Raw genomic sequence first — 12555 nt, forward strand, 5'->3', positions numbered from 1 at the left:
CCCTTCCGAGCTCTGTCATGCGCCCAAACAGTGGTCCCTCCCCACAAATGGGGTATCAGCGTACTCCAGACAAATTGGACAACAACTTTTGGGGTCCAGTTTCTTCTCTTACCCTTGGGAAAATAAAAAATTGTGGGTGAAAAGATCATTTTTGTGAAAAAATATGATTTTTTATTTTTACGGCTCTGCATTATAAACTTCTGTAAAGCACTTGTTGGGTCAAAGTGCTCACCACACATCTAGATAAGTTCCTTAGGGGGTCTACTTTCCAAAATGGTGTCATTTGTTAGGGGTTTCAATGTTTAGGCACATCAAGGGCTCTCTAAATGCAACATGGCGTCCCATCTCAATTCCAGTCAATTTTGCATTGAAAAGTCAAATGGCGCTCCTTCCCTTCCGAGCTCTGCCCTGCGCCCAAACAATGGTTTACACCCACATATGGGGTATCAGCGTACTCAGGACAAATTGCACAACAATTTTTGGGGTCCAATTTCTTCTTTCACCCTTGGGAAAATAAAAAATTGGGGGTGAAAAGATAATTTTTGTGAAAAAATATGATTTTTTATTTTTACGGCTCTGCATTATAAACTTCTGTAAAGCACTTGTTGGGTCAAAGTGCTCACCACACATCTAGATAAGTTCCTTAGGGGGTCTACTTTCCAAAATGGTGTCACTTGTGGGGGGTTTCAATGTTTAGGCACATCAGGGGCTCTCCAAATGCAACATGGCGTCCCATCTCAATTCCAGTCAATTTTGCATTGAAAAGTCAAATGGCGCTCCTTTGCTTCCAAGCTCTGCCATGCGCCCAAACTGTGGTTTACCCCCACATATGGGGTATCAGCGTACTCAGGACAAATTGTACAACAACTTTTGTGGTCTATTTTCTCCTGTTACCCTTGGTAAAATAAAACAAATTGGAGCTGAAATAAATTTTGTGTGAAAAAAAGTTAAATGTTCATTTTTATTTAAACATTCCAAAAATTCCTGTGAAACACCTGAAGGGTTAATAAACTTCTTGAAAGTGGTTTTGAGTACCTTGAGGGGTGCAGTTTTTAGAATGGTGTCACACTTGGGTATTTTCTATCATATAGACCCGTCAAAATGACTTCAAATGAGATGTGGTCCCTAAAAAAAAATGGTGTTGTAAAAATGAGAAATTGCTGGTCAACTTTTAACCCTTATAACTCCGTCACAAAAAAAAATTTTGGTTCCAAAATTGTGCTGATGTAAAGTAGACATGTGGGAAATGTTATTTATTAAGTATTTTGTGTGACATATGTCTGTGATTTAAGGGCATAAAAATTCAAAGTTGGAAAATTGCAAAATTTTCAAAATTTTCGCCAAATATTCGTTTTTTTCACAAATAAACGCAAGTTATATCGAAGAAATTTTACCACTAACATGAAGTACAATATGTCACGAGAAAACAATGTCAGAATCGCCAAGATCCGTTGAAGCGTTCCAGAGTTATAACCTCATAAAGGGACAGTGGTCAGAATTGTAAAAATTGGCCCGGTCATTAACGTGCAAACCACCCTCGGGGCTTAAGGGGTTAAGCAACCGCATGGCAGCCCAGGAAAACAAATTTGCTGGCATAGAGTCCCAGTATGGATGGGCTTTTCAGGACATAAGCACGCAAATAGCTGCACAAGTGACTTTACCCTCTGGGCAACCGCCATCAGCTAGCCCACCTAAGTTGCCCCATTCAGATTTAATGGTGATCGTGACAAATTTTTGTGAATAAATGTATGCTATATTTTGATGTGCATGCTGACCATTTTCCTACTGATAGATCCAAAGTATTGTGTGTAATAATGCTATTGACCTCACGAGCGCTCGCCTGGGCGAATCCGATGATTGAGTCTCGTGACCCACGGTGAAATAACTTGGATGATTTCTTGGCCGCTATGGCATTAATGTTTGATGACCCTAATCGCCGTGCAACTGCTGAATCTGCTTTGTTGTCTTTACGCCAGGCTAAACGTTCTGTTATTGAGTATGCCACTGAATTCAGGAGATTAGCGGTGGATACCAATTGGGACAGTTATGCACAATTGCCTATTTTTAAAAGGGGTCTGTCTAGTATTGTAAAAGATGAACTTGCCCGCTCTGAGTCACCACAAGAGCTAGAGACATTTATACAGCATTGTGTTCGCATAGACATTCGCCTTATTGAGCATAGGCAGGAGAAATTTGCTGCATATAACCGTGTTTCTAACTTTTCCCTTCCTTCCAAAGAGCCTGCAGGTAAAACCTCTCGGGAGGTGGAGGAGGTGCCCATGCAAATTGATTCCATTCAGAGGCGCGAGATCAATGAGCGCCGGGAGCATCGCCTTCGTGAAAGTCTATGTTTCTACTGCAGCCAGTCTGACCACTTCTTGATCAATTGTCCAAAGTGTCCTAGATGGCCAAACAACGTGCTAGCAACAATAGGGGAGTATGACAACTGTGATGATGAATCTGACATCTCTGAATGTAGTCTGCCTTTAAATGCTGTATTCCATTCACTTTCTATGACTTCACCCCCCAAGGAGCTGAAGGAAAAGAACTCTCACTGTTCTCTCCCTATTAAGATCCTGTGTTCAGGACAGTGGATTTCCAGTGCAGCTATGATTGACTCTGGTGCAGGTGGCAATTTCATGGATATCGCATTTGCCAAGGAACATGGTATTGAAATTCAGCAAAGAGCCTCTCCAATTACCATGGAAACAGTGGATGGGTCACCTTTAATCTCTGGGCCTGTGGATCAGGAGACCGTACCCCTTGAAATTTTGTTGGAGCCTAATCATCAGGAGCAACTTTCTTTCTTGCTAATTTCTTCTCCTCATTTTCCTGTGATTTTAGGCATTCCTTGGTTGCGTTCTCAGAACCCAATTATCAACTGGGAGACCAAGGAGATTATCTTCCCAACAAGGAGCAACTCAGCGCTAACAGGAGTCCACGGCTACGGAACCACATGTACAGGTATTTTCTTTACCTCCAGCATATAAAGAGTTCTCTGACATCTGTGACAAGAAGAATGCAGATCAGCTTCCTCCACACAGGCATTATGACTGTCCCATTGAGCTGCTTCCTGGGGCAGCTATTGCTTTTGGTAACGTATACCCTTTGGCGGCACCTGAGCTTCAAGCCTTAAAGGAGTATATTGATGAAAATCTGGCCAAAGGCTTCATACATCCTTCTTCCTCACCAGTAGGGGCACCTATCTTTTTTGTAAAGAAGAAGGATGGGACCCTGAGACCCTGTGTTGACTATCGGGAACTCAATAAGGTAACCGTACGAAACCGTTACCCTTTGCCTCTGATTCCCGAATTACTGGAAAGAGTCCACCATGCTAAGGTGTTCTCTAAACTGGATCTTCGTGGGGCTTATAATTTGTGCATATTCGTCCAGGGGATGAGTGGAAGACTGCATTCAGATGCCGGTATGGACACTTTGAATCTCTTATGATGCCCTTCGGGATTTGTAACGCCCCTGCAACGTTTCAACACCTTGCTAATGACATTTTCAGAGATTTGTTGGACCAGTTTGTAGTGATCTATTTGGACGATATACTAATCTTTTCTGACTCTCTACAGGAACATGAAGAACATGTCAAAACTGTTTTAAGACGTCTGAAAGAGAACCATCTGTATATTAAGCTGGAGAAATGCGAGTTCCATCATTCTGAGATACAGTTCTTAGGTTATATCATCTCTCCCCAGGGGCTGAACATGGAATCTGGTAAGATTCAGGCTATCCTTGACTGGCCGGTACCCAAGACTGCTAAGCTGCGTTTATTATTTGCACCAAGTGTTGTGGACTTGAGTTTCTCTCTGCACCTGTTTGAATCACCGTGTGATAATATAGACTTTACCACTTATAAAACTGTGTCCTGTAGTTGTCTTGTTCCATGCAAAGAGTCTCCTGAGTTATCCCCTATAATTATTACAAAGTGGATGGGAGACATGTATGAAAGGTATTTTCTCTCCCGTTACACTGAGGTGACAGGGTGGATGTGGCAAGAGTGCCCTTTCGGTTTCTTGTTTTATTAGTCTTGTGGGATAGCATCTTTTTCCAAATTTCAGTGACATTTCAATAAGTTTGGTGGGTAATAGATTTTTGTCGGAGGCTATGCAAGAGATTCGTTTGAACTGGGAATGTGGACTTGTTTTAGAGTAATTAGGATGGCAACTAGAAAAGTGAAGTAAGCTATTGCGATCGATGGGTTTGGTGAAGAGGTTGGAAGAGATCGGTCATGTGAACTTTCAAATGGGGCCCCCCCACCATGCCAAAATGTTTTCCACCCAAATTCACTTATTCCCTATTCATTTCGCACACTATAGCTTTATTGCAAAGTTGTATAGTGTGACCTCAGTGGCGTAACTATCTGGTGCCCCAACATGTTATATATTTGTCCCCCGTAATGAGATGTATAAAAGAAAATAAGCCATTAAACTCATCAAGGGCTTATATAAAAGTCATGGGGATCCATATAAGAAGTATAATGCACCCCCATAATCCTCCTTATAATATAATGCACCCCCATAGTCCTCTATATAATATACTGCACAGTTCATAGTCATCCATATAGTATAATACACTCCCCATAGTCCTCAATATAGTATAATACACTCCCCATAGTCCTCCATATAGTATTATACACTCCTCTGTCCTCCATATAGTATAATACACTCCTCATAGTCCTCCATATATTAAAATACACTCCTCATAGTGCTCCTTATAGCATAATACACTCCTCAGTCCTCCATATAGTATAATACACTTCTCAGTCCTTCATATAGTATAATACACTCCTCAGTCCCCATATAGTATAATACACTCCTCAGTCCTCCATATAGCAAAATACACTGCTCATAGTGCTCCATATATTATAATGTACCCCTGATAGACCTCCATATAGTATAATGCACTCCTCAGTCCTCCATATAGTATTATACACTCCTTGTAGTTCTCCATATATTAAAATACACTGCTCAGTCCTCCATATAGTATAATACACACCTCATAGTGCTCCATATAGTATAATGCACCACCATCGTCATCCATGTCGTACAACTCACTTTCCATATTACACACCAAAAGAACCAGAGTATGTAATTCACCACCACATGATCTTTAAAAAAGTCAGTTTTTATTTAAATATTCAATATAAAAGACAGTATAACAAGGATTTATACAATAAAAGAGAACAACAACTGAGCACTCAAAGGGGGAATCACTGCTCCATTAATATGACCTGGTGTAGCATGTGTCCGTATATTTAAAAGAGGATATCATTATTATTGGTGTTAGAAAATAGAGAATCACGCTTGTATCACAAGCTAATTAACACCACATAATCACCAGCAGTATACAAAAGATCACGACATCATTGCTTACCCATTGTAGGTCCAGCTGGAAGCAGTGGTCCACCCTAAGACCCCTGACGCGCGTTTCGCGTTTTGATGGCTTTTTCAAAGGGGATATAATATATCCCCCTATATATAATATAATATATACGCGTTTCGCGTTTTGATGGCTTTTTCAAAGGGGACATATTTGGAGACGAAGCAACGTGTGAAACGCGCGTTGGAGTGTGGGGTTGAGGCACAGAACGCCAGCATGAGCACCGGTAAGGATCATTATATGCATTCTGCACCTTGTACCATTTAATATTGGCAGGGATTGCTATATGCACTTTGCACTTTGTATATTCGGAATATTTATAAGGGCTTATATATATCCACTTACCTGGATAAATTAATGGTATTAAATATGCCCCTTTGTTTTCCTCATCGTTGCTCATGCATGTACTATTAATCTATTTAGAAGCAAGGGTATGACTATGATTATATATTAAATTATTACATTTTGCCCCTGTATATTGCTTCTGGTATTTATATTATGTGCCTCCTCCAAATTTCTGTGTTTAGTTTTGTCTAGTGTCTTTTAATAATAAAATACTTGGTTTTTATATGATTTGTGTTTCTGAATATTTTCTCAAGTAGTTCTTTTGGGTTCAAATTTTGGGGTCCGTCTTCTCGTATTCTCCATTGCAAAATTACATGTTAATTACAACATTTTCTTGAAAATATGACTACCTAATGTTATCAAATTCTGTCTCGTACCTGTGTGTTCAAAATTCTCACTATACCACTAAATGAAGTCCTTGAGGGTTTTAGTGTCCAACTTATGTTTTTTTTTTCGCTGTTTAGTCACATCAAGGGCTCTCCAAACATGATACCTGCAAACCATTCCATCAAAGACTGTATTCCAAAACGTTACTCCTTCCTTTCTGAGCACTGCCGTGCTCCCAAACAGTAGTATTCCTCCACATATGGGGTATCGGCGTACTCAGGAGAAATTGCACAACAAATGTTGAGGTCCAATTTCTCATGTTACCCTTGTGAAATTAAAATTGTGGGGCTAAAATAACATTTTTGTGGGTAAAATGTGATTTTTTATTTTCACAGCTCTACGTTATAATGTATTCCCCATAGTCCTCAATACAGTATAATGCAGCCCACATATAGTATAATGCCGCCAACCTACAGACTATAATGCAGCCACCCCACAGAGTATAATGCAGCCACCCAATAGAGCATAATGCAGCCCCCCTCATATAGTATAATGTAGCCCCCTCATAGAGTATGATGAAATCACCCCTCATAGAATATAAGTATAATACAGCCCCCCATAGAACATAATGTAGCCCCGAATAGAATAGAATACAGCCCTCCTCCCCATAGAAAATAATGTAGCCCCATCAAAGAGTATGATGCAATCCTCCCTCACAAAATCTAATACAGCCCCCCATAGAATATAATACAGCCCACCTTCCCATAGTATATAATGCAGCCCCCATGGAATATAATACAGCCCACCTTCCCATAGTATATAATGTAGCCACCATAGAATATAATGCAGCCTCCCATAGTATTTAACACAGCCTCCCCAATAGAATATAATGTACCCCCTATAGTTTGTAACACAGCCTCCCTATAGAATATAATGTACCCCCATAGTATATTACACAGCCTCCCCCACAGAATATAAAGTATAATGTACCCCCAATAGTATATAAAAAAGCCACATAGTATATAACACAGCCTCCCCCATAGAATAGAATATACCCCCATAGTATATAACACAGCCTCCCCATAGAATAGAATATACCCCCATAGTATATAAAACAGACACATAGTATATAACACAGCCTCCCCCATAGAATATAAACTATAATGTACCCCCAATAGTATATAACACAGCCACATAGTATATAACACAGCCTCCCCATAGAATAGAATACACCCCCATAGTATATAACACAGCCTCCCCCATAAAATTGAATATAACCCCAATAGTATATAACACTGCCACATAGTATGTAACACAGGCTCCACCATAGAATATAATATACCCCCATAGTATATAGCACAGCCCGCGTAGTACATAGCACAGCCCGCATAGTATATAGCACAGCCCGCATAATATATAGCACAGCCCGCATAGTATATAGCACAGAATGCGTAGTGTATAGCACAGCCCGCATAATATATAGCACAGCCCGATAGTATATAGCACAGCCCACGTAGTGTATAGCACAGCCCATGTAGTATATAGCACAACCCACATAGTATATAGCATAGCCCGCATAGTATATAGCACTGCACGCGTAGTATATAGCACTGCCCACGTAGTATATAGCACAGCCCACATAGTATATAGCACAGCCTGCATCTCCCCCCAAGAATGGCCCCACAGTCCTGTACTCACTGTTATAGTAAAACAAAAAAACACACTCGTCACCTGTCCTCATGCCCGCGCTGCTCCCTGCTCTCAGCAGCTGCACTGCCTGACACAGAGTGAGTGCGTGATGACGTCATCAATCACCTGCAGCGTCAGAGGCAGAGAGGTGAATGATGGGAGAGGGAACATCAGCTGATGCTCTCTCCTCCATCATTGCTTTGAACTGTAGCGGCAGACACCGGTATAGTTCAATGCGGGGGAGTCAGCACTGGCAGCAGGCGGGCCCCCCTGCCTCACAGGGGCCCCATAGCAGCTTCATGATGTGCCGCTAGCTGGGGGCCCTAGGAAGCTGCCTGCCCCTAATGCCGGCCCTGTTGCTTTGAACTCAATTGGCGTCATAGATGCCGGTATAGCTCAATGCGGCGGCGGGGGAAGTTGGGTGCCTCTGACCTGCCGGGCCCCTGACCCACCAGGCCCGGTCACAGCGGCAACCACTGCGACCATGGTAGTTATGCCCCTGTATGGGGTATAGTTGCATTTGGGAAAAATTGCTCAACAAATTATGGGGTCCGTCTTCTCATATTCTCCATTGTAAAATTACATATTTGGAGACGAAGCAACGTGTGAAACGCGCGTTGGAGTGTGGGGTTGAGGCACAGAACGCCAGCATGAGCACCGGTAAGGATCATTATATGCATTCTGCACCTTGTACCATTTAATATTGGCAGGGATTGCTATATGCACTTTGCACTTTGTATATTCGGAATATTTATAAGGGCTTATATATATCCACTTACCTGGATAAATTAATGGTATTAAATATGCCCCTTTGTTTTCCTCATCGTTGCTCATGCATGTACTATTAATCTATTTAGAAGCAAGGGTATGACTATGATTATATATTAAATTATTACATTTTGCCCCTGTATATTGCTTCTGGTATTTATATTATGTGCCTCCTCCAAATTTCTGTGTTTAGTTTTGTCTAGTGTCTTTTAATAATAAAATACTTGGTTTTTATATGATTTGTGTTTCTGAATATTTTCTCAAGTAGTTCTTTTGGGTTCAAATTTTGGGGTCCGTCTTCTCCTATTCTCCATTGCAAAATTACATGTTAATTACAACATTTTCTTGAAAATATGACTACCTAATGTTATCAAATTCTGTCTCGTACCTGTGTGTTCAAAATTCTCACTATACCACTAAATGAAGTCCTTGAGGGTTTTAGTGTCCAACTTATGTTTTTTTTTTCGCTGTTTAGTCACATCAAGGGCTCTCCAAACATGATACCTGCAAACCATTCCATCAAAGACTGTATTCCAAAACGTTACTCCTTCCTTTCTGAGCACTGCCGTGCTCCCAAACAGTAGTATTCCTCCACATATGGGGTATCGGCGTACTCAGGAGAAATTGCACAACAAATGTTGAGGTCCAATTTCTCATGTTACCCTTGTGAAATTAAAATTTTGGGGCTAAAATAACATTTTTGTGGGTAAAATGTGATTTTTTATTTTCACAGCTCTACGTTATAATGTATTCCCCATAGTCCTCAATACAGTATAATGCAGCCCACATATAGTATAATGCCGCCAACCTACAGACTATAATGCAGCCACCCCACAGAGTATAATGCAGCCACCCAATAGAGCATAATGCAGCCCCCCTCATATAGTATAATGTAGCCCCCTCATAGAGTATGATGAAATCACCCCTCATAGAATATAAGTATAATACAGCCCCCCATAGAACATAATGTAGCCCCGAATAGAATATAATACAGCCCTCCTCCCCATAGAAAATAATGTAGCCCCATCAAAGAGTATGATGCAATCCTCCCTCACAAAATCTAATACAGCCCCCCATAGAATATAATACAGCCCACCTTCCCATAGTATATAATGCAGCCCCCATGGAATATAATACAGCCCACCTTCCCATAGTATATAATGTAGCCACCATAGAATATAATGCAGCCTCCCATAGTATTTAACACAGCCTCCCCAATAGAATATAATGTACCCCCTATAGTTTGTAACACAGCCTCCCTATAGAATATAATGTACCCCCATAGTATATAACACAGCCTCCCCCACAGAATATAAAGTATAATGTACCCCCAATAGTATATAAAAAAGCCACATAGTATATAACACAGCCTCCCCCATAGAATAGAATATACCCCCATAGTATATAACACAGCCTCCCCATAGAATAGAATATACCCCCATAGTATATAAAACAGACACATAGTATATAACACAGCCTCCCCCATAGAATATAAACTATAATGTACCCCCAATAGTATATAACACAGCCACATAGTATATAACACAGCCACATAGTATATAACACAGCCTCCCCATAGAATAGAATACACCCCCATAGTATATAACACAGCCTCCCCCATAAAATTGAATATAACCCCAATAGTATATAACACTGCCACATAGTATGTAACACAGGCTCCACCATAGAATATAATATACCCCCATAGTATATAGCACAGCCCGCGTAGTACATAGCACAGCCCGCATAGTATATAGCACAGCCCGCATAATATATAGCACAGCCCGCATAGTATATAGCACAGAATGCGTAGTGTATAGCACAGCCCGCATAATATATAGCACAGCCCGATAGTATATAGCACAGCCCACGTAGTGTATAGCACAGCCCATGTAGTATATAGCACAACCCACATAGTATATAGCATAGCCCGCATAGTATATAGCACTGCACGCGTAGTATATAGCACTGCCCACGTAGTATATAGCACAGCCCACATAGTATATAGCACAGCCTGCATCTCCCCCAAAGAATGGCCCCACAGTCCTGTACTCACTGTTATAGTAAAACAAAAAAACACACTCGTCACCTGTCCTCATGCCCGCGCTGCTCCCTGCTCTCAGCAGCTGCACTGCCTGACACAGAGTGAGTGCGTGATGACGTCATCAATCACCTGCAGCGTCAGAGGCAGAGAGGTGAATGATGGGAGAGGGAACATCAGCTGATGCTCTCTCCTCCATCATTGCTTTGAACTGTAGCGGCAGACACCGGTATAGTTCAATGCGGGGGAGTCAGCACTGGCAGCAGGCGGGCCCCCCTGCCTCACAGGGGCCCCATAGCAGCTTCATGATGTGCCGCTAGCTGGGGGCCCTAGGAAGCTGCCTGCCCCTAATGCCGGCCCTGTTGCTTTGAACTCAATTGGCGTCATAGATGCCGGTATAGCTCAATGCGGTGGCGGGGGAAGTTGGGTGCCTCTGACCTGCCGGGCCCCTGACCCACCAGGCCCGGTCACAGCGGCAACCACTGCGACCATGGTAGTTATGCCCCTGTATGGGGTATAGTTGCATTTGGGAAAAATTGCTCAACAAATTATGGGGTCCGTCTTCTCATATTCTCCATTGTAAAATTACATATTTGGAGACGAAGCAACGTGTGAAACGCGCGTTGGAGTGTGGGGTTGAGGCACAGAACGCCAGCATGAGCACCGGTAAGGATCATTATATGCATTCTGCACCTTGTACCATTTAATATTGGCAGGGATTGCTATATGCACTTTGCACTTTGTATATTCGGAATATTTATAAGGGCTTATATATATCCACTTACCTGGATAAATTAATGGTATTAAATATGCCCCTTTGTTTTCCTCATCGTTGCTCATGCATGTACTATTAATCTATTTAGAAGCAAGGGTATGACTATGATTATATATTAAATTATTACATTTTGCCCCTGTATATTGCTTCTGGTATTTATATTATGTGCCTCCTCCAAATTTCTGTGTTTAGTTTTGTCTAGTGTCTTTTAATAATAAAATACTTGGTTTTTATATGATTTGTGTTTCTGAATATTTTCTCAAGTAGTTCTTTTGGGTTCAAATTTTGGGGTCCGTCTTCTCGTATTCTCCATTGCAAAATTACATGTTAATTACAACATTTTCTTGAAAATATGACTACCTAATGTTATCAAATTCTGTCTCGTACCTGTGTGTTCAAAATTCTCACTATACCACTAAATGAAGTCCTTGAGGGTTTTAGTGTCCAACTTATGTTTTTTTTTTCGCTGTTTAGTCACATCAAGGGCTCTCCAAACATGATACCTGCAAACCATTCCATCAAAGACTGTATTCCAAAACGTTACTCCTTCCTTTCTGAGCACTGCCGTGCTCCCAAACAGTAGTATTCCTCCACATATGGGGTATCGGCGTACTCAGGAGAAATTGCACAACAAATGTTGAGGTCCAATTTCTCATGTTACCCTTGTGAAATTAAAATTTTGGGGCTAAAATAACATTTTTGTGGGTAAAATGTGATTTTTTATTTTCACAGCTCTACGTTATAAACTTCTGTGAAGCAGCTGGGGGTTCAAGGTGCTCACCACACATCTAGATACATCAGGGGCTCTCCAAACACAATGTGTATTTCAACATTCTTTGTCAAAGCTTTCAACTGCATCGCTTTCCATCTATTTGCCTTGCATGTAATTTTAACATTTATATGGAATAACGAAAACATTTTTTCCCATGAGCTGGAATACATCCCCTATGTTTTTTCCAAATGTAGACTATTTAATAAAAATTAAGGATTTATACACATATTAGTAAGACACCGATGTTTGAGATTTTGTTCTGTGGAGCACTGAAATTAAACTGAAATGTTTTGGGCCTGTAAATGAGTGTTATTTTTGAAGGAAGAAGAAAGAAGCATACACCGAAAAGAAGCATGGCAGTGGTCTAGATAATGCACCGTAGTAGATTTTCTCCCTCTGGCACTGAGAATTTACAGAATGTAGAGTACAAATTGGATTGAATCAAGTATC

This window comes from Ranitomeya variabilis, chromosome 1 (assembly GCF_051348905.1).
Source record: "Ranitomeya variabilis isolate aRanVar5 chromosome 1, aRanVar5.hap1, whole genome shotgun sequence".
NCBI lineage: Eukaryota > Metazoa > Chordata > Amphibia > Anura > Dendrobatidae > Ranitomeya > Ranitomeya variabilis.